This window comes from Carassius auratus, chromosome 7, assembly GCF_003368295.1.
Source record: "Carassius auratus strain Wakin chromosome 7, ASM336829v1, whole genome shotgun sequence".
Taxonomy (NCBI): Eukaryota; Metazoa; Chordata; class Actinopteri; order Cypriniformes; family Cyprinidae; genus Carassius; species Carassius auratus.
Window position 1 is genome coordinate 26,220,228 of NC_039249.1, and position 24,193 is coordinate 26,244,420.

Here is a 24,193-nt window from a genome sequence, read left to right on the forward strand (position 1 = left end):
CGCTCTTCGTCAGCGCGAGTCAAAGGCCGATCGAGACTGTTCGGAAGGAGTCGGACGCAGAGGATTAACTTAAAGCGGAATTTTATTTTACACCTTAAATCAAGAAAAATCAGCGAACTTAACGTTACTGAGACCCGTGGACTTTTAAAGGGGCGGATGGAGAGATTATAACCCCTTCTCTTACCAGTTTATCGGAGCCCTGAGATATTTTAATCATCGCATTTTTGGAGGAGGTAATCAGTGATTAGCTTAGCACGCTGGCGCGAGCGCGGACTGAAATGAGCGTCGCGCGCCTCGGATGTTCCCGCATAGGAGCTCGCTGAAGCAGAAGGCCTCAAATGGGAAAAACAAGCATCGGGAGGGAATACCAAGTATAATTTTGTAGATGTAGCTTACGTTTTGAATAAGGTAAGCAATTTGGAATGTCCCTTTACTCCTTTAAAAGCTATTTTGTATCGGGAAAACGTCTGTACGTTTTCTAATGCATCGACTTTAATGGTTAGCCCACTTACGGCTTTAGCCCCGTTGCTAAGGGGGGCTTGTTTCCTTCCCCCACCCCGAAATCGAGGAAGTGTTGGCGTATTGCTCAAAATATATGCATTTTGCACCTTTATTCATTCCTACGGGTTTGTATAGATCTATAATAATGAAGGTCTGCAGTAACTGAAGCTGAGCGTGTGAAGTTGGAGAAATGAAAATAATCCTCGTTATGTTGTCGTTCTCTCTCTGGGAATCGGATATGATCAGACGGGCTCAGATACCCTGCAGAAATCAGCCAAACTGGGATGCATGTTAATATATGTTTCAAGGGCACATATGGGAGGAAATATTGTTGTTTCCACGTTGGTTTTATGTGCTGAAGAAGCTGCAGAGATTACAGAAATACAGAATAAGATCTATAATAATAAATTGCTTTGGGGTAGAAGCGCCCCATTCAGACTATAAATACTAGATCACTGCAACACACTCAGTTCTCAGTGTTTTTATGAGATTGGTCATGTTATGATGACATGAAATCAGTTTTGGTTTTAATTTCTAATGATTAACGGGGGGTTTCTTTCTGGTGGGAAAAAAACACTGTTTCATAGTATAATAGCTTAAAGATTTTACTCTAGTTCAATTGAGGCTGATCCAGTGCTAAAATCATTCTATTTAACCAATTACAGTGGTCCTCAATGCAAATCTGTATTCTTAATGTGGCTAACCATTCTGTGTGTATTAAATGTTTCTTGCTTTTGATTTGGAACAACAGAAAGTCCCAAACTTCACTGTTTCTCTTGTGGTGTGAGCAGCGGCTCTGAAAACACATTTTGTGAAGGCTGCATGTGGATGTGACCTGTCTACGTGCTTGTTTAGACATGATGCGGTGTGATTGTTTGCTTCATCAAGGAGCTGCATTGAAGCAGGTCCTTGCAATACTTGTTTAAAGGGTGTTCTGAAGGATAGAGACAGGATCTATGAAAGTTTGTGATGAAGTAAAAGGAGCTGGTGTTGGTGCAGTGGAAGAACACTGCGGCGGTGTTGGGGCGTTAGCACACACTCTCTTCTCCCTACATCCCTCCCTTCCTCACTTTTGTTTATTTCTTCTGAGCACAACTTTTACGCAGCAGCGTTGCAAAATACTCTTTCCTGTTTTACCCCGTAAGAAAACTCAGTTGACTTATGGCACTTGCAGACTGTTTACCAGAAGGTGGTTTAAGAGCACTAATCAGGATTTAGCTAAAGTATGATCCGTAGGTGTTAGTCTCAGGTTGTCAGGCCTGTTTGTCTACTCAATTCTTGTATTTATTTTCGAGAATCCTGCTCATTGTTTGTCTGAGAGGGGAAATGGACTTTTGGTTGGGGCGTGGGGTCTGGAATGCTGTTACTGGGAGCTTCAGAAAGCATTTCCTTTCTTTGATAATGGCGGTCATACTCTTAATTATTTGCTTTGTCTCACTCAGTGTAGCCTTTTGAGAGCTAATTCTGTCCAGCTGAACTCCTGTGGTTGGGGATTAAATGTTATTTAAGGTATGACATTGCTGTTATAAATGTCAGCATAAATGTTGTAAAAGCATTTCTGTGGGTTGTAACACAACCATGCTTTGCTCGGTCACCATGAGAATTATGACATATTTAGGTCTGCGGGGACTTTTTTTTGACCCAGCGTTCCTCGTTGCCGGGCTTTTTTTCACTCTTACTTTTTGCAAACATAATCAGTTCTTTGATTACAGTTTGTTAACAAAGATCTATTACTGAACTGATTAGAACGTCTTTTGTAAACGTATAGCACATGCTTCCAGGCCAGCTGGTTTGTGGGTGTCTAATAGTTTGGAGGCTGCTGAGACAGTGACTCCATGATGTTTTGCTAATACTTGGAGGTTTTAAGGGTTTCCACGCCAGGGACTATTGTGGAATGGCGATTCTCAGAGCCATTTCCAGGCTTGGGAAAAAAAAAAAAATATTATAAGCCACATTCCTGTTATTTATTTTGTAAAGTATTTTAGTTATTTGTTAGGATATTTCTCTATCTTATTTAGGCCTGGTATCAATAACCAAGTTGCAATACATTATACATTATTATAATGAGGTGGTAATACGTATTGTGGTATCCATCATTACTGACCTAATATTTTCCTTAGCAGGTTATTATTGTAAAGCTAACTCGCAGAGTTCAGATATGGATGTTTTCAATAACCGTACATGTAGGTGTAGGTTTCTTCTGAAGATTGGGAACATTCCCACTTGGTACAATATTCTGCTTGGTTTATTTCTTGAATCTTCTAATCCCAGAAATTGTGGTGTACTTACTGAAGTAAATTCTAAAAATGCATCTCTACAATTTTGAAAGTGAAAAGCTTCTCTCAAAACCTGAAAAATAGAGAGAAAACTACTATTTCAACAATCCCAGCTTATGTTTTCCCATTAAAGCCGGAAAAAGATATACTATGTGAAGTCAAAGTATTTTTTATGCGGACCAGAGGCTGCAATGCATTTATTCAAGAGCAAAATCTTAGACAGTTGTAGATGTTTGGATTTATTTTAGTTCATCAGTGAGATGGCAGATTTAGTAGCAGCAAAAAGCACAAGAAGCCTCGCGAATGGATACAGAATTGCTGCAGTATGCTTTTCTTTGAGCAGAACGTTGCACTGGAGATTCCTAAACTTCAACATGCTTGTTGTAAACATCAGTGTTTTTCCCGCAGTGGAGAGAGCATTTGTGCATGGTTGCCACGTTGGGAAAGTACATTATAATACTGGGCAGAACTACATCTATGGCAGCTTCAGTTATATGTGCTTTTGGGTCATGGTAAACCTTGTTGTAGCCTACATGTTGTGTTCTGTTCATTAATTTTGGAAACTTTGTGCTTTTCTACTTTTGTTTTTTTTTTTTACTTTTTTTTTTAATGCGGTTTTTGTATTGATACAGAAGCAATATCTATTCTCGTATGTTGTCGCATCAATTTATAGAACACAGCCCTAGTCTTATTGAAGATGTTAATACATCAAGGTGTATAATTGTTTAAAAAAGGATTGGCACCTGGCACAAATGGAAATGTGTTTGACCTAAAAGAGTTATAATATATAATCCCGAAATAGGGCTGCATGATATAGTTTCAGCATCAATTTTGCTATGTGCGCGGTTTAGTTTACTGATAATTATATTTATATTGATAATTTTCTTCGCTCACACACAAACATCATGTCTACACTGGACGCAAGAGCCACAACGCTCCACAACAGCTAGAAGCTGTCTATACTGGACGAGGCCATGGCAAATCATTTGTGATTTGAAAAATTAAGTCAAACATTTAGATTCATCTTTTTAGAATATTTATTCAGTGTCTTTTTACAAAGCCTTTCTTTTTCTATTGCAGCTGAATAACATGAGCAAAAATCAGCAGCCTACAGAACACTGCAAGAAGAATTTTTCCTATGCTTTAAAAACAATATACCACAGCGAAAACAACTAGATTCATATACATTTTAAAATATTAAAGAGTTCAAGACAAGTAAACAGTCAGTAATAAAATAGGAACAAACAAATCAATTAAAAGCATAAATACATTTGAACCAAAATTCAGGTACAGAAACTGTAATTAACATTTTAAAAAACATTGCCTTGTTTTCTTTTCATAAATAAAATTAGATTAAAGCTATTAAATATATTCAGTCTGTGAATAATTTTTTTGTTCTTTGATTAACATTAATGACAGGCAGCACATTTATAGGCTGCTGTCTCTTGCATGATAAATATCTGATGATATTCAAGGGAATTAAGGGAATGGGCACTTGAGTGAAAGTGAATTGCCGTTGCTGTCACCACAGTAGAGCTAGTTGGGCGTGGTTTCAGCAACCAGTCCCCGCCTCTTTGCCCATTTTCAATTATCCGGGAGTGATGTTGCCAAGATGGTGACTATTGGTTCCGCCTACTTTAGGCTTCAAAAATGCTCTTTGGAAACCTACGAGTGACAACATGGAAACTGCGTCCATGTTTTTATACAGTCTATGCTTTAACCCTGTATGTGTTCAGATGATGTTGAACTCTTGCCTGAAATGTTGGTCAACCAATAGGTCAACAATAGTTGACTGATAATGCAAGTAAATTCCATTACAAATCTAATCAGGTTGTGCATGGAAAAGCTCCTACAGTCACATCATTTTACGGCTGTGAATAAAACATTTTTTATGAAAAAAGCTGAAAAAGAGTGAAGGTCACAGAGTGAGCTTTTGTGGGAAAAGTGCATAATTCAAGTGGTCCAAAACATGACAATGCTGCTTAAAACTCGTGTGGCTTGCCCTGTTGCTTAATGGATTTGAGACATGCTTCCCCAGCACATAACTTAGATCGGACGGTTATTTCTTGTCTGTAATTGGAAGAATTACAAACATTTTCATTCTGGAGGAAGGCTCATAAGCAAAAGTCTTTGCTAAAGGGGTCATCGAATACAATTTAACTTTTGAACATTTTGTTATTATGTAATAGGGCTGGACGATTATGGCCTAAAATCAGAACCTCGATTAATTAAACATTTTACCTCGATTATGATTAATAAATGATTATTTTGTTTCCGTTTTGTTTTTCTGCCCTCATAGTTCACTGACAAGGTTTGTGCTGTAAATATGATTGACTATTAAAGGTGAGCTATTGTTTTCCTATTGAAAAAGCGATCTGACAAAAGCTCACTATCAGCAGTTATTTTATCTATGTTCGTAACATTTCTTACAGATTATTGCTAAGAGATAAATAAAGATCAGATAAAGATAAATTAGCACAGTACCAGTATGAGTGATTTAGTAATACCGTCTCTATTGTGAAGCTGTGGGTTGTAAATAGCCTAGTTCCTTTAAAAGTAGAAAAATATGCTATAATAAGTTTTGAGATTCTAAGCTACTTTAGTGATAAATCACAGGAAAGCGATGACGACTAGTTTCTGCGTTCCTCTGTGCGCGCAATCTTCACAGCTACTGTTTATATGAGTGTTTGCGCCACAATGCAGCTGCGCGAACATGGTAGCTCGATATAATAATACACATCCGATCATCTAATCACTTGAATGTCCAAATCATCAAACAAATACAACTGACAAAGATTAGTGAAGATGCAATGCTCATCACTAAAATTTACATAAACTTGGCCCCTGGGAACACAACAAAAGAGAACGAGTTGTAGTATAGAATAAAGTATGCACGCTAAATATGGTTCTGTGTTTGATTTAGCCACCGTATTAAAGCCATGGCTAATCTTCACAATGGGCTCATAGTTCTGATGACAGGTATTTGAACATGCTTGTTCTACTAAGATAAAACTAATGGGGCGTTACAGTCAGTATTAGCGGTCACTGTAGATCTGCAGTCTGTAATCAAAAAATCCCTTCAAGGACAGTAGGCAACTTTAGTACCAAAGCTTTAGTAAGGATAGAACTGAATATCAAAATATAACATAAACAGCAGTAGCATTTACAAATATCAGAATATCTATAAAAATTAAAGGGAAAAAAACCATACAATTCTAAAACTTCCTGTAAGAGTTGTGCTTGCATATGTTCTACTTGATCCTCTTCAATAATATTTTCTGACTTGTGCTCAAATTGATAAGATAACATGGACACCATTGTTTACAATACACTTTGAGCGCATGCAACTACCTGTTATGGGAAGAGGCGTGACATGTCCGGTCAACGTGCACTGGGCCAGCTCACCAATCGGAACCCATTGTAAATTATTGAGGGAGGGTCCAGGAAGTCAACATACCATTTTATAAGAATGGAAAAGCGGTGCATTAGAAAAGTAAAATATGCGGAAAATGTTTTTGTTGTTTTTTTTTTTATAAAACAAAGCATGAAAACGTCACAGTGCACCCTATTTGCATAATCAAGCCTTTGAAAAAGGTCGGTAGACCACCCCTTTAAACTTCACATACACTGAGTGAGCACTGACACCTGCATGTGCATCAAACAGTCAGAAGTGGAAACAGAAAACATTAAGCACGATTAATGTTGAATTCAAAAATATTCATTCAAATTTTTTGTTTTTTGAGCCCTACTCTGTGAATATTGATGTAATCTTATTTTCCCACAGTTGGAAATGCTATTGGTGTACTATAATAGTGTGAGTCAGTACTCACATGACATTATTGTGTGCTGGTTTCCTTTGGCCTTCCCCTTCCTCATTGCATAGCGCTAGTCTCTGTAAACAGGAACGCTCGCTCTCCTCTCTCATGTTTCACTTCTCTCCTGTGGTGTAAATGTTTTATAGGCCCCTCCATACTCCTAGGACATCCAGATGCCATATAAACCCCTTTGAAACACTCTTTCCCTATGGCAACACATAAATGCACAAACGCAGACAATGCTGAATGGCATCCACCCACTAACACCTGGGAGGGGGCACTTGATTTTAGGGTTTGAAGGTTTTCTCAGCCTGACGCTGCTTCACTTCCACTGCAGTGCGTTTGATAACATTTCTCCCCAACTCTCATACATCAAAGGAGACACTTCTTTCTCCCCTGCTCTCTTCTTTGCCGCATTTCTTCTCTCTGTATACCATCACTCAGTGGTTTTGTTTGATCTTTCAGTATCAGCTCTTACGAACTGAGGCTTATCTCTTAAACCTGGTGCATATGGTCGAAGTACGGTACTGTTATATCATATATTGGCTGCATAATACAGCAACATTTCCTTTCCTGTACATGTAATATATGGTCAAATTTATTTATAGTAAATTTATGGTTGCAAATGACATCATAAGATATGTTTAGCAAAATCTACCTTTTACTCAAATGACAGTATACAATTTTCAGCTAAAGCTTTTATCACAGTGTTTAATTTAAGGTTAGGTTCATTGATTTTCAGTCGGATTTGTATTGTATTGTTTTTCTGTGTTACCTGCACCAAGATATCCCCAATATTTTGTGAAAACTTCATATCAAACAGAGTATGTGAGCGGAACGGAGTGGGAGCAGAGCGAGGAGTGGAGAGGCGAGACTTTACCTTGAGCTAGGAGTAGATTTTTTGAAAATTGGAGAGTTGAGGTTTTCACTCATTTCGAGAACACTACGCTTCCGCTCCATCAAGAGCACAATTATGCCAACTCGCGCATTAAACATAATTAGTTAGCTTGACAGATATGGGAATTCCATACGAAGGTTAAAATGGCAATGGACTGGTGCGGGAGCTTAAAGAATGTTGTAAATTGTACAGTTTGTAAATCTCCGCTTTAAACTAATGTGCTGCTGCATGCGGACAGAGCGCAAAAACTCTCACAGAGGGAGACGTTGCACAGATAAGTAAGCTAAGTGATTTAAGCAGTCATTTAATATGGACTTGGGCTAATTGTAGTGTTCCAATAAACAATGTTAAAACTGGTCTTCTAGTATTATGCATTTATTTATTTTCAACCATAGTGAAACAATTTATCCGTGGAGCTGTGTTTCTGATCAGTGGAGCAAGGAGCAGGAAATGGTGAACCCGGAACCTTAGCTGGAGCGGAGTGATTATTAAATGCTTAAAGCGTGGAGGGGAAATTGTTGCCGCTCCACTCACATACTCTGATATCAAAGTTCCACCTCATTCATGGGATGCTCGGGCTGGGGTGAATAAAGCCCTACTGTAGCGAATCGATGTGTTTTTGTAAGAAAAAAAAAACATTTGTAAACTGATATAAACACTTTTTTTTCTCACATCCCCTAACTGTCATAGGTGATGGAGGGTGAAAACACTTTCTATAAATCTAGATATCTAGAATTATTAACATTATTTTAAAATGCCTACATTAACAATACAGTGCATGTTCAATGTGATCTTATATCATGTTACAGAATAGTGGTACTTCTATCAACCTTCAAAATCATAAGATTATGGTGTTACAATTTGTTTTTTACACTTAAAGGATTAGTTCACTTCTAAATTAAAATTTCCTCATTACTCACCCCCAGGTCATCCAGGATATTCATGCCTTTCTTCAGTCGAAAAGATATCAGTTTTTTTTTTTAGGAAAACAGCCCAGGGTTTTTCTCTATTTAGTGGACTTCAGTGCGGTTCAGTGGGTGGAAGGTCCCAATTGCAGCTTCAAAGTGTTCTACAGGATCCCAGACGAGGAATAAGGGTCTTATGTAGCGAAACGATCAGTCATTTTCTTAAAAAAATGCTCATCTTGTGTAGTTCTGAGATAAATTACAGTGCTTTATCAGACATTTACCACTGTTTCATCCTTGTTTTTGATTTGTTGTGAGTTTTTCTGGTTTTTTAGAGAGTTTTCTCATGCAAATGTGTTATTTTATGTTTTTATTCATGCACGCATGACAGACTTTACTTTCACTTTGTACATTTTTAATTCCAAAGAAATATGTTAAATATTAGTTCAAAACACCAAAACCTATGTTTATTGGTTGAATATGGGGCAGTTTGAACCAATCTGGGCATGGGGGTGGGAATAATAATTTCTGTTTGTCTCAGAGGAACGAAGTGCATTGGTTTCTTCTGACGAATCAATGTTGTTAAAATGTGATTACATAATCATGTACACTTCAGAGCCTCTGAATATACAAATGAGAGGAATAGGATAACTCAGCTTTACGTCACTTTTTAAAGCATTCAGATAGAATTAGTGGTTCAAAAGTTATTAAACATTAAAGAACAAAAAAAAGGACAAAAAGTTATTAAACATTAAAGTTATTTTTTTTAGCCGCGGGCGGCTGTCTCAGTCTTTGAGGGTTAAGGTGTAAAGTACATGAAAGAGGTGGATCTAGGGCTGTGCCATTAATCGCATGTGATTCTCATGTGCGTCTCATCAGTAAAGCCGGTCCCGTGATGAGTAGTAAATCCCCATCACCTGCTTTCAGATGGAGTGGCATTCACTACACAGAGCCGTAGTTCACTGACAAACTAGGCCATATCGCCTTTGAAATCGAATGCGATCTGTCTGTGATCATGAACGTGATGTTGCCTAATTGTCACTACACAAAGCAGTTGATGATTAATCGCACAGCCCTAGGTGTGGAACTTGTTTGGTTACTGATGATTTCAGTTTTTACCTTGTTGATCAAGTGAAATTCAGCTCTAAATGAGCTGTAAATGTGTGCTGATAGCAGGGGAAGCAGTAGATTCACTTGTGTGGGCAGATGTGAGTGAGGTCGGGGAGGGTGTTGGGCAGCAGGACACAGCGGTTGTTTTGATTGGATGTACTGAGGGCTGACTAATACATTATCTGTATGAGTAGCACAGGCTTACTGTTTACCAGCAGTCTTCAGTTGCAGAGATGTTGTATCAGACCTATGCTTTTTTGTTTCTGGTGTTTTTTTGATATAGAAACTGTTTTCTCAATTTCATTTTGTAGGGATGCACCGAATATTCAGCAACCAAAATTAGAATGAGCGAAACGGCAGGATAATGTGTACCGAATGATGACTAAGGTGATCAAAAAGAGGCACGCACTAATGCAGCAAACATGTCGGCAGTGTGGAAGTATTTAAAACTATCAGATAAAGGCACAAAAATCATTACAAACATGGACAGCGAGAGACTGTTTAGTGCTGCATCACGTCTCTGAAGAGAAGAGGTAGTTGATGCTGGTAGTTTTGCATCTGACAATGCTGCAGAAGCTCGCGGCGTCAGAGTTCAGAGTCCAAACCACAAGGAAAACTCTGCTGAATTTGTTACTCGTTAGTTGCTTAGTAACATTTTTGTGAATTTTTTTTAAAAGACTTGTGACAATGTGATACGAGCGACAAAAAGAAAAACTGGGATCTTCCTGCAGGTTTCTGCGAAAATAAAAGCTGAGAAAAAGCAACAACTCCGTCGACATTCATAAATAATAGTATTGCAAATTTACTGTCATTCTGTAAAATAAAAAATAAAATAAAAAATGAGACCATAATAATGATAATAGTAATTACCCTATCTGTTAATGCGTTTATTACAACATTCACACATAGTGATGAAATTGGTATCTGTAATCTATTCTATTGTTTTAAAAGTCTCTTCTGCTCAGCAAGAATTTTGCTTTAAAAATACACGCCCGATTCAAGTCTCAATAATGGCCTAAAATATTATTTTACTAACTTGTTAATTTTAAGTTAAATTGTCCTTTGTTGGTATAATGTCTGCTCGAATGTCAAAAAAAAAAATGTTCGGAGTTGAGTAAATATTTTTAAATGGTTGTTTTGTAATAGATTTTTATTTGAAAAGCAGGACAAAACAGTAAAAAGCACATTTTGCTTTTTAGCTTCGGCCAAGAATTTTCGTTTCAGTACATCCCTATCATTTTGAGTTCTCTAGAATCAGCCACTACCTTTGTGTCCTGTTGCACCATCTCTCAAACATATCATAGGACCATGAATTTCATTCACTATCACGGTTTTCATGGGGCCATTTTCTAAATTGTAGAGCACTTCCTGCAGGCTGTCGTTCGGCTCTTCTTGTAATGTGTGGGGGAGCATGGCTCAGCTGAATCTCAATGACTGGGCCCTTTTGCAGCACTGTCCTTTTGATGGGGCAGCTGCAGCCATTCAATCAGCCTATTTACATTGAAATGCAGGGACAGGAAGGGGGGAGGGCCAAAGCCTGTGCGTGACTGAAAAGCATACCTAACCAAAGACCAAAGAGAGGAGGGCCACTGCGGGGCTCTGACACCTCTTTGTTTTTGGCAGACCTGGTGCCTAGTGCATCGCACAAAGGCTTTAAGCACCCTACTTTGACCACTGCGCTCATTTCCACTACTCAGCTTTTTACATTTCTTTCACGCAGACTTTCTGTAGTCTGTCTGTCGGCACCTTTGAAATGGTCACTGAAAGAGATATTTAAGTACACGTCTGCAAAGAAAAAATTGGCTAAAATTCTATTTAATTTTTTTTCATCTTTTATTTACACGTGTGTCCTTTCAAACCTGTATGCTGGTTTTGTAATAAACTCTGATAATGAACGTGGATTTCCGTAGATCACGGTCATTTAAAAAAAAATATGAATAGTTATCGGTAAATGTGAAATCTTTATTTCTTTCAAGTTTAAAGCCAGATCTTTGCTCCAAAGTGAAAGTTGTAGAAACCAGACCATTAATTTTCTAAATAGAAAAATGCATTTCTTATTTTCTGCTTGTTCAAGGAGTGATATTGTTTCAAATCAAGTAACAGGTTTTGGTTGCCTGAAAATAATAATAATATCACTTTTTGTCTCTTAGAAATGCACATATGATAGTAGCTTGAGTTAGGATGCCAAGGTAAATTTGGTTCATTATAGTGTTGGGCGATATGGTCATTTTTCGTTGATATATCGTCATGCCCGTGAGATCGACGATACACAATATTATCGTGTATGGGTGGAGCAAGAGAGAGACTCTTTGTTCTGGTCATAGTGTAACTAATTGGTGTTTTAAACCACGCAGGTGCATGAGAGAGAGCCTATGGAATCACCAATAATGGAAAAAATATACTTTAAAACATACTGATAAACTAACGTTAAATATAAAAATACTGTATTTAAAACCGCTAGTTCGTATATAGTTGGTCATATTGTGCGTCCTGTGACAGATTTGCCCCATCTGCACACAGAAGTTATCAGTCTAAATGTTCTGCAAAATCAGTCAACGGTGAAAATCACTAATAGTTTTCATTTAAAGTCCAACAGTTTAACGCTATTATTGGGCATAAACGAACATGTTAAATATAACGTATTTAAAACGGGTAAGTTCATATATTTGGAGAAAAGTTGAATTGAACACATGCGTCAGTAATACAGCGCTCCGGACCACGCGCCTCATGACGAGACTGACGATCCGCCAATGAAACATGAATGAGATGCACTCTAACATAACTATGGCTTTAAAAAGTTAGTGAGGGCTCGATAAAATAGTGCACATATATAGGCCGTTCAGATTACTTGTTAAAGTGCAATGAAATACCTTCTATCTGCAGATGATGTATGTCTGTTTGTGGATAGAGACTTTGTAACGGCCAAAACTATGTATTTTGCATGCATCACATTATAGTGCAGTGTGCATGAAAAAATAACAAGGCGGCAGAGCGAACTTAGCATCCATAGTGGTTCTCAAGTTCTCCTTCTACGTCATCACCAGATAAAGTGTTATAAGTTAAGTGATCAGTCTTTAAGAGAAGCTCTACATGATAACCACTATGGATAAGTTCGCTCTGCCGCCTTGTTATTATTTTGTCTTTACTTTATTTGTAGTGCCAAGAAAGAGTTAATCTCTCATTCATGAGAAGAGCGCATTGCCGTGTACCAGCCATTAAATGTGTGGGACACCAACTCCTCATTTTCTATCTCTGAGTTATCCCAATCAAAGCGTTACAATTTCAGCGACTACAGGCTCTAATCCTCCTGTGCTCGCGTGCGCTGTGAGTGTGTGAAATGCGGTGCTGAAGTGAAATAGCTGGGCAGTTTGATAGCCGAATTATTATAAGCAGCCTAATAGAAATAATAGCTATTATTATAATAATATAATACATTAATAGGAAAATTAGCCTAATATCGTCTTATCAACAGAAAAATCTGCTTATGTTGATTATCTCTTAATCTATCGTCTATCGGCACAACCCTAGTTCATTATCAAAATCAGTAACTTCTGTAAAAATTATGATAAATGATGGTGATTTCTATATTCAAAGACTTCTGACTGTCTCGTTGCACACAGTGTTTCTCCTGGTTGGCTTTAAACTAGTTTAAATCACAGAGTTATGTTCATCGAATTCGTTGAATTCAAGCTGTTCACACTGTATGTACAGAGTAAATGCATATGCTCTATTGAGCATGCTCCGTGAGGAAGTTTGTACTTTGATCCGAGCAGATAAAGGCCCCATGTGTCGTGATTTACACGTTTCGTTCCACTTTTGGCACATAAACATTATATAGAACATTTATCAAACTCTTAATATCAGTTTATCAAGGAAAAGTATATCGTGATAATTATCATTATCGAATTGTCGCCCAGCTCTACGACTACAACTGATGATATAGCCTAAGAGGCTGCTGGAGACTTTTCTATCCAAAAGTTATTTTTAATCAAAAAGCGCACAGTGATGGGTGAGTGTTAGCGAATAGTATTGCCACATCTGCATTACTTTGGTCTGCATTCTAATATATAATATTTAAATTTTATCCACGCTCTCATTGAGTTCATGCTCTCATTGAGTTCATGCTCTCATTCCTGTTAGACATGCAGTCAGACTATTCTAGTGTGTAGGCACAGTCATGGCACACAGCACGCAGTGAAAATATATGTGCTCAACTCCTCCTTGGTCTTTACATCAATCACTGTTGAGTGGAATCTAAAAATGTATTAGCCAGATTAGGTCATTGCTATTTATTATGTATATGGAACAATTCTTTAAAAAAAATTCTACATGTGTTAGTTTTATAAGGGCTGAGTGATTTTCCACTGCTCCTTGTTGGGACAGGTTTGGTAAGGTTGTCATCCTAAACCCTGAGGGCCTTTCTCTCATTTTTGCTGCTGGGTTGCACAGATTGTTTTGAACCCAAATACTTGTGACTTCCTGGTGCAACAGCACACAAAACCAGTTTGTGGTTACATGGGAGTGTTTTTCAATAGCAGCATGCTGCTGTGCCCATCTGCCGTTTTAACAGCTTTTGGGTAAGCTTCAGATTTGAACACTCAGTTTCAGCCTGATGCTGCTATTTACGCCACATTTTACATTTAAAGGAATAGTTCACCCCCAAATTTTCCTATTCCTGTGGAACACAAAAACAGTGATCTAGTTAGTAGATTGCCCATGCTGCTGTTTTTAAGCCATGTAATTGGGTAGTAACTCAGATTTTCAAACTCCAAAAATGCCTTGAAAGCAACTCAAGACACAGCATGCCAGGTTTTATGTCACTGACGATGAACAGCGTTTGTCACACTTGTTTGCCTTGGCTATTGCTTGTAGTTTCCAATGATATTTAAGCATTTTCAGCGAGTACGTTTTTGGACTTTCTCTAGCACAAAGCTATCATATAGCTTCAAAATATTTAAAGACTAGGAAAGTAGATATAAGTTGTGTTGTTTCTTATTAATCACTGGTACATTTTCTGGAAGAAGTTTTAATGAGTTGGTAACAGGAAGAATTAGAATTAGCTTTTAACATCTACTGTGCATTGTGTTTTTTTGTCAGCAGGCCCTATAGAGTGTTTGTGTACTGCTGCCACTGTCGAATGCACTGCCCATAATAGAATCCACGTGTTCTTCCAGTGCCAAACTCCCACATCGCTCTGTAGCTTTTAATAGAAGCACACTTGTCTTCTGTGCGTGAAGCAGAGATTTTTTTTCACTGTGCATGGGCCTTCATTTTAGTTCAGCTGCTTTTGTGGTTTTTAGTGGTAGTTGCAAAGTATTTGCAAAACATCTTTTAATGTAGAAATCATTTGTTTGTGCTGACAATTACAAAAATGCAATGCATGGTGCACCACAGGACTTAACCCAGTTTGCAAGGTTCACTGATAAAGACAGAATAGTTATAATTTGGGATCTTCCCCTGTACTTTCTGTCCAAGTATCTTGTGTGGTTTAATTTCTTTAATTTCACTTTTAGTGCACTTTTACCTGTTTGAGTTGCTTGACTAAATTCAAAAGCTATTTAAAGCAACAACCGTTGCTTCATGATGAATATTTTACATAATGAATAATTCAGTGCATTGGGGAATATTTTTGTTGGGGAGAGTGGTTTCTCTACAGGGGCTGCCCAGAACTGCTCATGTTCATGTGCTTTCTATTTCCCCAGCACAGCAGGTTTTAACTCTGTCGTGAAATCTTCCAGCATTTGCACATTAATATAATTTTACATATGTCACAGGGTTAGCACTAGGGCTGGGCGATATATAAAAAAAAATGATGTCTCGATATTGTCAAAATCTTTACGATTTTCAATATATATCTTGATATGTTTGCATTTAAATAATAAAAAAAAACATGATTTTCTTTTTCCCATAAAAAAAAAAACAAAAAAAACAATTTAGATTAAACAGCTTATTTTAAGCAGTTAAAAAAATCTAGACCAAGAGATCACTTACTGCTTTTTATTAAATGAATACATGTAGGCCTATATGTAACTGAAGCAGTGCAAATTAAGTACAGAAAGTGCATTCTGTCAACTTTTTAGTGGATTTAATTCACAATTTATACTATGCAACTGGGATAAGTATTTTATTTTAATTTTTTTAACAAGTTTTTAAGCTAAGAGCACAAGTCTGTCAACTGTCTGCGGTTTTAAGAGAAGCTCTGTGGAATGAAACTATGTTCCTACTGACATTAAAAACCCTCTTAGATGGGGAGCTAGTTGCTGAAGCACATAGCTATTTCTTATATATAAATATATATAAATGAATACCAAAGACTTTTGCATTCTCTCTGTCTATATTATGGAAACTGGTAAACATATCAGTGTAATTCCAATTGGCCATAGCCTATGTTTCTCTATTCAAACATCAGCGGTCGAGTAAGTGCATTTATTTTGCGATCGCAAATGCAAACAATACAGTTGAGATCTCACGACAGAACACAGACCGGCTGAACGACGCTTTCATTAGATCGCTCAATTCCAGCTTGTTAGTGTTTTCAGATTATCGGCGGCGGCTCTTCCGCAATGAGGAGTGAGCACGTGCGCATGGTTGCCAGATTGCTTAAAATAAGCAAACACCGTGCAGAAAATGTATCCTTGTAACAGTGGAGCTCTGATTTGGAGATTTAAACTCTTGGCAACCGCTATCATTAAGCTCTCATAGTAGAGGGGCGTAGAGCAGTTACAGGTTCCTTTTTTGGACATTTGGCGCGTTCTTTTTGGAAAGTATGCTTGAATTTGAAATATTCAATATTCCCGATATATTCAAATTTTACATTGTCGTCAAAATGATTCCGATACTATCGCTAATATTCGATATATCGCCCAGAGTAACTCGAATAAAAAAAATCATTGAGGCAAATTATTTTCCTCTAGATTCTGTTAAGTCCATTTACTGTAACTACACATGGAACATTTTGTTTCCCCACTGACCATTATAACTGACACACTGAATTTTACATTTTTTCCGAAATTTACATGCAACTTAGATAAGGTCATAGAAAGTAACAGCTATGCGCAATTTTGTAATCCTAAAATTCATGTCGTCCTTGCAAACTCTGTGTATTATGGTTAATGCATGCTCGACTATTCGATTGTTTCCGACAGCGCCGACTAGTGGTCGAAGTAGTTGATCACTGGACTACTCGACTAGTCTATGCAAGTCCTAATCATATTAGACCTTTAGGTGGAACTAATACATAACATTGACTTCAGCACCCCTAAATGGGAACTGTCTTTTTACATATTTTAGCAAGGATGCGGATTTTTAAATGTATCTTTACCATCGTATTTCATACACCTCTGAAATTAGACATCAAAGTTTTTTTTTTTCTTGGCTGGTTTTTATGTTTGATCAAGCATAAAAAGTCAGTCATGTTGGCTAGGGATGAAAGGATTATTCGACTTTATCAACTACGTCAACAATAAATTGTCAAAAAAGTATTGTTGTCAAATAGTAATTTGATCCCTAATCTTAGGACTTGCAGTAATGTGGTTCGTTTGACGGTGTGGCGCTGTAGCAAAAAATTGTAAATTAGCCCTCCTGACTGCATTCCAATAAAGGTCGCCAATATAGTTGGTCATATGTGTAAAGGCTCTGATGCTCACGATACACTCATATACTCACTTTTTCATTCTTTGCTTGTGTAAAAAGTTCTATATTTTCAATATTTGCAAGCAGCGACACTGCTGAGAGCAGTTTTTAAATGAGCATGGAAATATGTGCTGCTGCTTTTTTCTCAAAATGAACATGCAACAAAAATGACATTGAGAACGCGGTGAGAAAACATCTGTTAAGAAAGCATTTGATCAGAGATGTGGTCGTTTACACAGGCTATGCGATGAGCACTCTATTTACTAAGTTCACATCACTTTTATAAAAAGAATGCTTTAAAGCAATCAGCTTTAAGAATCCGCTCTAGAATAGAATCTAACTCATTATTTTAACTCATTGCAAAAGCTGAGTAATTGATCACAGCCTGCCAGTAAATTGCCAATTTAATTAACGATTAGTTGATTATTAAAATAGTTTGTTGCATCCTTAATATTGACTGTGTTTTTTTGGAAATATTAGCCAGCTTCATTTCAGAATTCATGTCCAGTTAATCCGTTATATGGAGAAGAAAATTCCAACAACATTTTCTCATGCTTCCACCATGTTTCTTCTTTAAAGCCCTCTGTAGAATAGAGCCTGTCCTCATTTGAATTTTAGTGGCTGTATGAGGAGTTGACATGCCCCAGGGTCATATTGATGATTACATATGCATGAATTCAGAAAAAAAAATTACCCTTTCCTCTGCAGGGTGGAATTGTCAGTCGGCGTGATGGCTGCTCTGAGAAGTGTACTACTTTATATTTAATTTGGATTTTTCTGTCGAGGACATTTTTAGTCTGTCAGTATGCTTTACAGCACTACAGTCTTGCTGATAATGTTTGTTTGTCAGAGAAACAGTGTGAATAATTGAACTTGCTGAAATGATTTGGACTGGTGAAATACTCATTTACATTTCATGATGGCATGTCCTTTTGACCTCCATTTTTGTCTTGGGTCTCTGGTCCATACAAAAGTATATCTCAATGCTGTTTTTGTGTTGCTTGTAGTAGGGCTGTGCAAATAATCAAATGCAATTATCATGCACTTCTCATCAGTAAATCTGATCTCAATATCGCAATCATTATCACTGATGTATAATGACCCTTCGATAATGAACGCGATATTGCATAGCTTGTTAGTGAATTATGACTCTGTGTAGTAAATGGCGCTCCGTTTGAAAGCACGTGATGGAGATTAACTACTGATCACGAAACCAGATTTTCTGGCGAGATGCACATAATAATTGCATTCGATTATTTGCACAACCCTAGCCTGTAGAAACTTTCTCTAAAATTATGAGTCCGTAAGCATTGACAGCCCATTCAAAAGAACAGCTTTGGATTACAGGGCTATATGTTTCTCTATTTAGGAGCGCTTGTGAAAAAAAATCAGGAACACTTTCAACAATTTTGGAGCACCTTCCAATCAATAATAAAAAATTCTGTCAAAAAATGTACCTTCCCGTTACGTGGTGATATTTGAATATTTAAAGTGATTTACAGGGAATTTAGTTTTTTACCTTTGTAATGGCATTTTTCTAACTTTATTAAAAGTATATGGTCATTATTTGTCAATTAAAAAAATATATTTTTAACAATACTAATCAAAACAATAGAATAAAAACAAGTAGAATCAGAATAGAACAAGTTATTAATCTAAATGAAATCAGTATTTAAGAACTACATTTGTTCTACAAAGATTGCACAGAAGAACACAAAAGTGACTGGTATGTCTATTTTCAGACGTTTAATGAGGCTCAGAGGTCGCATGAGTGCAATTAAATTCATGTTGAGGTTAATGTTTTAAATATAAAATTTTGAACATAAAAAGATTAAATGATTTAAATAACAGAAAATATACTTTAAAAATTAAACTAAAACTTCCAGCAGGTGGAAGCAAGTTTCTGATTTTATCACAGAATAATTAATTTAATTGATTTGTTCGAACAGCTGATTCATTCAGGAATAAAGTACATGACTGTCTTTATGAATGGGTAGTTAATTAATCGACTCGCTTGATTCATTTAAAAATGCATTTCATTCATAAACGAATTGCTGTGTTTGAATGGAGATGCGCAGCGGCACATCTGTTGTTTGTTTTATACTATTTTCATTGACGAAATAGAGCCAAATAAGGCAATAGTGTTGTAGTCAGACAAAATAAGTCACTTAATATTAACTTGTTTAATGAAGTTTTGTAGTAAATCAATATCACATTTACAATCTCCCTTAAGAATCATTAAAAGCTGTCACTCATCTTAGTTCATTGCGATCTCACAAACCTCTATAATAATGAATGAAGCTCCTTACACTGCACAATGGATCTCTTATTTACACTGTCTACAATTTGTTTGTTTTATATATATATATATATATATATATATATATATATATATATATATATATATATATATATATATATATATATATATATATATATATTAGGGGTGGGCGATATCTCGATATTTAAAATATATCGAGATATTTTTTAAACACGATATGGATTTTGACATATCGTATATATCGATATGTTGTTAATATTTAATTCTGATTCCGCCACTTTGCTTCTTTGCCTTCTCTGTGCTGTGCTCGCCCCCGCTCGCTCGCCCCCGCCTCCTTGCTTTTGTCCCCACTCCCTTCGCGTGTATAGAACTAGTCTAAAAAAACAAAGTCTAAAAACAAAAGGACAACTGGCTCCATTATATGGAGATACTTTGGTTTTAAGGCGTAGGACGAACAGAAGGCAGATGTCTAACGTAGGGCCCAATGATTTCCGCGATGCAGAAAACGCGGACGGAATCCAGTCATAAAAACGGTATTTACAGTTTAACGCGGAATGTCAAGGGATTTGTTACATTTTGAATGAATTATCAAAAGTAGGTCATGCACTTAAATCAAATCGCGATATAGACTAATATCTGCAAATATTAACCCGGAAAAGTCTATTTAAATAGGAATCCTGCATGTTCTGCGTGTCTGTGTTAACGAATGGCGCAGAAGCGCGTCTTCATTCATTAAACACACGGAAGCGCGTGATGCTCGCGCTGATTTCAGCGTCTTTCCTATCACTGATAAAGATGTGAACACATGAGGAACATCTCCAGAACTGCACCGAGAGATTTGATTTGAGTAAAACTAGCTCATATCACATCATAGACTGTAGTATCACATACACAGAACTGTAAAGGTAAACCCGTCAAAATAAAAGTATTTGGCAGAAATATTTTACTATTGTTCAGCAGAATGTACATAGCTCACTAATAGCTACTATTATTAAAATGAAATAAACATATTTTTTTAAGGAATAATCACACAACATTTCTTCCATGTTTTATTTTTAATAGTAAATCCCCTTTGTTTACCAAAAAATAAAGTTAATTTTAAATAATTAAAAGATAAATTAAATAAATGTTTTATGCCTTCATTTGACAACCAGAAAAATGTAAATACACAGAATAGGTAACAATAAAGCATATTGTGAAGAAAAAAATAGACGTTTCATAGGGCCCTAAACATGTAATATTTGGCATATTTGTTTTTGCAGTAGTTTTAGGGGGGTTATATTTCCTGTAAAGATATCGAGATATATATCGCATATCGAGATATTGCAAAATATATCGAGATATATTTTTTGCTCCATATCGCCCAGCCCTAAAATATATATATATATATATATATATATATATATATATATATATATATATATATATATATATATATATATATATATATATATATATATATATATATATATATATATATATGATATATATACCTGTGATAGAGAGAAGTTGTCATTCCTTTCAGGTAGACTTTGGTTCAAAGCACATAAAACACGCACACACTTTCACAACCTCCTTTCCACTGCCAGACTCGTTTTTCCCTGCATTAACTCGACTGTAATTCTGCCCAGCCTTAATTCATGCATATCCACCTCTTCTGGAGAGACAGGTTTCCGATGAAGAATAAATGAGAAACTGAGTGGAAAGTGGAGTTTGGTGGTGGGTAGTGTGGTGCATGTCTGATGGGAGGGGATTGGATGTGACATAAGGGCCACGCAGAAGACAGTGGTCCTCTGAAATGTGACTGCCGGCCCACACGCTTCTGACACCTTTCGTTTGCCCCGCTCATCAACTCCCATTACCTTGAGGCCCTGACCTGAGTTCTGCGTCACTATCTGCAATAGGACCAGAAGCCCCTCTCTGACCCAATTACTGTGAGCCTTCACTCGGCCCAGTTGATCGAGGAGAGCCGACGTGAGAAGATTATGTCTGCAGAAGCTTCTATACCTTTCTTCTGTTTTTACCAGCTGTGAATAGTAGCAAGGTTAAATGTGGAATAGTTCTCTGAGCTTCTACTTTGAGTGCCTAATGTACCACTCTCTGGCTATGCTGACACTCTTACTACCTCTCTTTTTTTTGTCACTGGTCTGCATGCTGTGCCCGTGTTGTTGCACCACTCAATGCCTCTGCAGTTCCATTCATCCCTGAATCTTAAGTGCATTTAGACCGGAGCTTCAGAGTCTGGGGAATTTCACAAACCCCAGCCCACTCTCTGCTGTTTAACATAATATGTGCTCACGCTTCAGATCTCCATCTCTGCATATTTTGGAAGCAGTAAGTTTTCTGGGATTTCTTTAGCTCTTTCTGTTATTGTTCTGAACGAGCATCCTTGCATCTGTTGCTTATGTAACGTGCATGGATTGAGTGCTTTACACAGGCAGCATTGTTAACTCCAAGTGAGCACAATGTAATTTTGGCTTGTATTTTAAAATCATCTTCCTCTTTGAATAGAGAAATTGAAACATTATTGAAAATAATGTAATGGCATTGGATATCTGCTTTACTTTGTTTGGTTGAAGCAGTGTGGCATGAGAGGCTGTGATAATGGGAATATTGTCATGGCTAAAGGATGATGCTACACCGTGTCCTTACTGTGAAGGCGTTAGAACATACTTCATTATTCACATACTTTCAATGCAATATTTTTGTATGCCTTTTATTGCGTCAAGGAAACCCTTATAATACATTATTTTATATGCTGTTTTTATTGATTTTTGGAATGGAGCTGATGATTGCCTTTTGTACATGACCACAATGTTTTGTATACAAAAAAAAAGATCCTTGATGGCATTCCCACTTCATTGTGTAAGAGGGGTGTTATTAGATGCGTAACTTGGAGATTAGCTTTGCTTGGTTCATTACATTACTGGTTCATTACGTTCTATCATAGAGTGCTAAACCTTGCAGAAACATTGATTTAACATTCAGACCTTGAATTGCCTTTGCACAGGAAGAATGTACAGTCATTGTGTACAATTTCCATGGTGTCAGTAAATCAGAACGTGAACTAGTAACACTTGTCAGGATATATGTTGTTGGATTCATGCACTTGTTTCTCATAAATGCTTAACTGTTATAGCAAGGTTGCACAATTAGTCATTAATAGAAATCCATTGTTATACTTTTATAGGCATCGAAGATAAATCGCAGGATTAGGCCGTATATTTAAATTTCTAGGAATGTGGGAGTTTTTCGTTCCTCTGGTCCAGAGAAACAGTTGCCTTGACAACACGAGCGTGTTTGAGCCAAACTCGGCGGTGCTGTAGAAACGGCGCTGGAAACTGTGTCAGGAATGGTGCAGATTCTCAATTCACTGAGCCGCCTCTTCTGCAGTTTTGTCATTTCACACATTTCATATTTTATCCATACACTCTTCATGGTCCATTATCGCTGATTCTTTGCCTCTTCAGTGGCTGTTGTTTTGTAATTTCTCTTCTCATAGTTTGGCTCGTTTGCAGCAGTGTAGGCTGGAGCAGAGCTGAGCTGTACGTGTGTGCCAGATGGACTAATCTGCTGGTGTTGGGCCGTCCCCATCCCCCCTCTCCATGAGCTTTCGCCACACAAAGTGACTTGTTTGTGTGCTATTATTTGTGTTAGTTTGGCTGGGAGATTAGAATTGCATAATAACCAAAAATTCTGGGCTACACTTTATTTAAAATTGTCCTTATTATGGTCTAGTTATACAGTTATGTACGTTATATTAATTAACAACATGTGCTGGACTATATGGTTAGGGTTTGGATTGGGTAAGTTGCGTGTAATTATGTCTAATTTACTGTTAATTATTATAATAAGTTATTTAACAGAAAACAAGGGCAAAATATTTTATTACGGATTTCTGTGGTAGATACTAGTGAAAGTTCATGATATATTAGAGTTGTGCGATATGGGGAAAATATATCTAATTGCGATTTATTTTAATATCTACTTAATATTGTCAATAATGTGCACAGTATAAGTATCATTACCCTGCAAAAAAAAAAAAAAAAAAAAAAACTTAAAGATTCCATGAAACCATTACAAAATTCCTTTTTGTTTTTTAAATTATTGCAATAGGAATTACTGTTGTTCTATCCAACACCATTCACATTATAACCCTAAAATCCTTTCAATTGTGTTTTGGGAGGGTTCTGTGTATATATATTGTTGTGCGCGTGTGTCAAGTCTCATCCATACTCACAGATGCGCTCATGTAGATTTGTGGTGCAGGACCGCGTGTTAATATAACCGTGCGTTACGAAACAGGCTGCGTGAGTGTGGCAAGTGTGAGCGACTCGTCCGTGATGCGGCATTCGCGCCGAGTGTGGAAGAGAGGAGCGAGTATGAGAAGCGTTCAGAGACACAGGCTGTGTGTGCGGTCTTCTGAATTGGGAATAGCGAACATGCAATAAGAGATGCTCTTGATATGCATTGTGGCGCAGCTCTTGTAAATTATCTTTTTTGTTCGTTGTCTGTCTTTTCAAAGCTTGAGTTACATAACGTTTTTCTTTTGTTTAATTTGCCTTACTATTGACCTGACCCTGTAGATGCCATAATCCCACTCTGTCTCGCTCCTGCTGTCTATTGGTTAGTAAGACTGTTACTCAAGGCTGACAGTCATGCATATGCTCTGGAACAGAGTAATATTGCATCCACATCGCTGGCTTTTGCGATTTAGAAAATCACAACATCTCAAATCGCAATTTCGATTCGATTTCGATTAATTGCACAGCCTT

At 37.1% G+C, this 24,193-nt stretch overlaps 1 protein-coding gene across 1 annotated transcript in view; it reads left to right on the top strand.

Moving 5' to 3' along the window:
- The window catches only part of ankrd11 (ankyrin repeat domain 11), a 129,387-nt gene continuing 105,194 nt past the window's right edge, over nucleotides 1-24,193 (top strand). The window contains exon 1 of the mRNA XM_026268189.1: nucleotides 1-408. The gene's annotated coding sequence lies outside the window, so the exon portion shown is untranslated. The remainder of the gene's footprint in view (nucleotides 409-24,193) is intronic.